This window comes from Sinocyclocheilus rhinocerous, unplaced genomic scaffold (genome assembly GCF_001515625.1).
Source record: "Sinocyclocheilus rhinocerous isolate Xijiao unplaced genomic scaffold, SAMN03320098_v1.1 scaffold591, whole genome shotgun sequence".
Taxonomy (NCBI): Eukaryota; Metazoa; Chordata; class Actinopteri; order Cypriniformes; family Cyprinidae; genus Sinocyclocheilus; species Sinocyclocheilus rhinocerous.
This window is the reverse complement of record NW_015641476.1, coordinates 950,757-955,837: the sequence shown is the minus strand read 5'-3', so window position 1 is coordinate 955,837 and position 5,081 is coordinate 950,757.

Genomic DNA, 5,081 nt, shown 5'->3' with positions numbered 1-5,081 from the left:
TCAGTTTGCACCTGTACTCCTTGCACTCCTTAAGACAAAGCTGAAATAACAAACCTAGTCAAGGAACTAATATGCCATTACCAAGATATCCACTCCTAATGGTAAGTTGCAAATGATGATGCAACAAAACTGTCCGAAAATTTGCATTATAATACGTTCACCCTCGACAAGCATGCTTTTATTTGCGCCGGCCCTTTGATGTATAGAGAGAAGCATTTGGAGTAGGATATCCCTAACAGATCAACAGGGAAGAAATCCCACTCTTTTAGTATTGTCTTTAACAATTCCCAGCCTTTCAGCAACTACCACCTTTATTCACTTTAATGGCTTTACTTTAGACCATTGAGCGAACTGTCTATTATTATTGCGTTATGGGGAGGACGGTATTTGTGTCTGCGTGTTTGATTCAAACCTGCACATATTTCTGTCTTCCATAGAAAACATGTGAATTATAATCTACTGGTTACTCTTTCTGCAATTACAATGAATGGGGCTTGGAGCTTGCAAAAGCACATAAAATATTTAAATTATGAGATAGTCGCAAGTTCTGTCATTACCAATAGAGTTTAGCAGAACTTCCAACCATAGTTGGCTAACGAGGATTTTTGGGAAACGCACCACTGATCGATTTTGTGAATTGAATCAAGTGATTTCACTCAACAATTTGACTCAAAAGCTTGAAAGTTCCAGTCTTCATTCATTGTGCATAGAAAAAGCGAGCAGTACATTATCAAAAATGTCCTTTTTTTGTTCCACAGAAGAAAGTAAATCATACAGGTTTTGAAAGAACATCAGAATTCTCATTTTTGACTGAACTTTTCATTTAAGGAATGGCAGATTATTATTATTTTTTATAGGTGAGGTCATCAGTTCAGCAAATGAGTAGTCATTTATTTTATTTGTCTCTTTCACACTGTCATGTCTTAATTAGAAAAATGAACTCTTAAGAAACTTTTTACAACTGCCAATAGTACCACAAGAGACCAAATACTAACTAAAATGCCCAACGAAAATGCCCACTGACTCACCAGATGAATAAAAACATAAACAGTGCAAGCGCATATGCTCTTGAGACTCGCAGCTTTCATGTCTAAGACCTTATAAAAAGAACAGCATTCTTTGATGTCTTGGTACCTAATGATGTCAACAAATTAATTGTGTAATTTTTTTGTTTGTCCTATTTTGTCCGTTTAGAAAAGGGTTTTACGTATGGCTGTATGAACAGCTCAATATTAGATGTCTGTGCACTCCATGATGCAAATAGACAAAACCTCACTGTTGTTCTCCCTTACAAACCTCAGCTATTGAAAAGCATGCAAATAAGACTAGTCAAATAAACTGCTCCTCAGGACCAATGGGTGGGGGAACATATAGGTTATAATAAAATATTTTGGCTTAAATTATTCAATCAAATATTTAAATAAATTGTATTATTATATATAGTGTATTGACAATCACATTTTAATTTCACGTTACCAAAACTCTGGGTTGATTCCCAGGGAATACAATGAACAGATAAAATCAATATCTTAAATGCAATATACATTGCTTTGTATAACACCAAGTCTGCCAAAATCATAAATGTACCTAAACAACTGTAAAAATAAAAATCGCACTTTTTTGTTAGGCAACATATAAACACGTAAGTGTGCGAAATTAATGCGCTTTTTAGTTTATTAATTATATTACTGTATAAAATTGACATTTTTGTGATTATTCTTGCTTATGTGGCTTCACTTTTAATGAACAAATGACATAATGTTGTGCAAGTAAATTACTTTTTTATGATATTAATGCAGGCATCAACTTACATAACCCAGTAGCCTATATTAACTGTTATTGTGTATGGTATGCAAATGAATGTGTTTGTACTTGTGTGCATATTTGCATGTGCATTCAGACATACCTCTCTGAGTACAAATATGATGATGCCTAGATCTCTCACATTTTAAATGTGGGTGTGGGTGTATCTAATTGTTGTGCACTTACATTAATGGTAAGATTGTCTTTATGTGCATCTGTGATATCATATGAATGCAAGATCAGAACTTGTCAATAACTTAAAAGGCTGATATAATGGCCCCAGAGTGAGTGTATCTATTTAACAAGCAGATTGTAAAGGTAAAGCACTCTACACCCTACCCTGTAACACAAGCTCACTGCTCGAATTAAAAATGAGATTTCTGTCGCAAGCTCCAGTTCTGCTAGTCTCTCAGTTTCCTCCACTTGTGTGTGTATATATACAGTATATATATATATATATATATATATATATATGTATATATATGTTTTCTTACTATTGCCAAGCAGCTTCACAGACGGCTGTTAGCCATGCATGTCATGCTGATATGTAATTTGAGTTGGTGTGCTACTAGCCGGAAACTGTTGCCCGCGAGATTTGATTGGTGACTGCTTTTCAGTTCCGCTCTAAGTATGATCACTTTTTTCATAATAACAAACTTTACCTAAAAAGACTGACTGATGACAGAGAGAAGTTACTGTAGTAAAATGCTGATTTGATTGTTCACTGCTTTTCAGTTCCACTTAAAATATGAATACTTTCTTCTGATAGAATTTTATTCTCATAGAATAGAATTATGCCCAAATTCTAAAGAATTTCAAAAGTTCACTAAGCATAATGACAAAATGTATCTAAAAAAAACTGTTGACTGATGAGAAAAAGTCAATCACAGTCACTCCTCAAACATTTTACTCAGTCTTGTAGTCATCATTAGTTTGACATCATCATAGGTTTTAACACCGTATGATGACTCATTATAATATAAAGATCCACCTCCCCATGTGATTCAGTCATTGGCACTTTTTGATCACAAACCTCTAGATGCTTTACTAATTTAAATCATCAGGATTCTTGAGGTAGAATTTGCCAGTGAAGAATACCAATGTGAGTATCCAATTACAGTTGCAACAGAATATTAGGCCCAGTTTTTCACAATTTCTGCTCAATTTTTTTAAAGCATAGTCAGATTCACCTGGGATATGAAGTACTTTGTGAATCACTGGCGTTTCAATTCTGCTGAAATCTTCAGAAAAGTTCAGTGTGTGCAGTCTTTTTGCACAGCAGGGTTATTATTGTTAACTAAAACTAAAGCCATAAAGAATACATTGAATAAAATAAATTGAAATAAAATATAAAAACTTAATTATTTTATTTCAGCTAGATGCCAAGACAACATTTCTCATTTTCATTTAGTTTAACTTGATTCTAAAATTGTACTAAAATAACTAAAACTAATGCTGAAATAAAGATGAATAAAAACAGTATAGACATTTAAAAAGAAAACTAATAAAATTGACAAAACAGTAAAATTACTAAAACTTCAAAATTTAAATTAAAACAGAATTAAAAACTAATACAAAATATTAACAAATATATAATAGTATACTATAATGGTACATGTTATTCAATTCAATTCAAGTTTATTTGTATAGCGCTTTTCACAATAAAAATCATTGCAAAGCAACTTTACAGCAAATTAAGTTTTTACAATATTTAGTGGTAGCTTATCAGTGGTGACTGTCAGTTAATGTACATATGGCAGAAATGTACGGAAAAATCAATTAAAGATGTAATCAAACAGACGATGAACACTATTAACAGCAATTATTATATGATGCAATCAAACTTATAGTAAAATTTGATAGTTCTGTATGTTGTTTCAGGGTTGGCATCATCTGAGGTCCTCTGATTATTGTAATAATATAGTATCGTAAAAAAGTTGATATGGTGAATATAAAAAATAAGCAGTAATATAAGTGTGGGGTGGCAAAGTAATACATGGGGGTTTTTTTTAAAGTTTTTAAAAGATAATAATATATATTTTTTATTTATTTATGGGAGAGGACACGGTATACTGTGCCCTTGCATTAAAATGTAACCTCACATATGATGTTTAGAACTTCTACCCGCGTTTTTCCATATACCACCACTAGACTGAATATAAACCCATCTTATTGAATCTGTTCTTTTCCCCTGTTTATGTGAACAATGTATATTTATGAACACTGAATATGAATGTTACGCATTCTAATGGTTGTTTATTTGTTTATTTGGATCCCCATTAGCCACTACATTCTTCCTGGGGTCCAACAAGTAAAAAAAAACTACATTAATCCATAACAATAAAAGTCAAGTCAATAAAACATACAAACCCAAAAATTCATTCAAAACACAAAAATCAGCAATTTACTGTATATTGTGCCATTAAATATTCCTTGTAAGAATTTTTAAACCTCTTTTTGCTAATATGTAATGTCTGATGGCAAATTATTCCATATTTTCATTCCTCTATACATTTCAGTCCGTTGCTTTGCATTAGTTTTTGAAGCAGGAAGCAAAAAACATCTGTGTCTGTGTCTGTGTCCGAGTTGAATTCACAGCTGTAACAGTAGAGCATGGCTCTGGAAATGAGCTGTGAGAGTGTGAGGATGAGAGAAATTATGTGAAGAAACTATAGATGTCCCCTCAGTCCTACAGAAGACTGGACGCATCCTTCCACCGACACGTGCCCACACACACTGCTGAGGGTTATATTTACTGCCAGGTATACTGTGTAAGTTGTGACGTACAAGCCCCATTACTGATATTTATGGAGCACAAATTGAAACAGAGAAATGATACGGCATTCCCCACGGACCCATCCACTCTTAATAGTGGTCGGTAAATGGAGTGAAGAGGGGGCTCAAAAATGCTGACGGTGCAATTCTTTCAGCTGCCATACACTTCAGTTCTCATAATGATTTTGGAGACTGAGTGAAGCCCAAATGTAATTAGGCATGACAAACAAGCGAGATCAGGTGACCCGCATAAAGACAACATTACATTCAAATAAAACTAGCCAGAGAAGTTATTTTACATAATGTGACAGCAATGAGTTTTAGGATAGACCTTTTTCTCCAAAAGCCTCTTTTTAAAAAGAAGCTTTTTTTTTCTTGTTAAACATGAGTTCCCTTTCAGTCGGTCACTCTCGACGTCACGTCGGATGACCGACGAATTGGGATCTCGCTTAGAGAGACCAATCTACTTCGAGTGTAAACTAAACGAGCCAATGCACATTGGC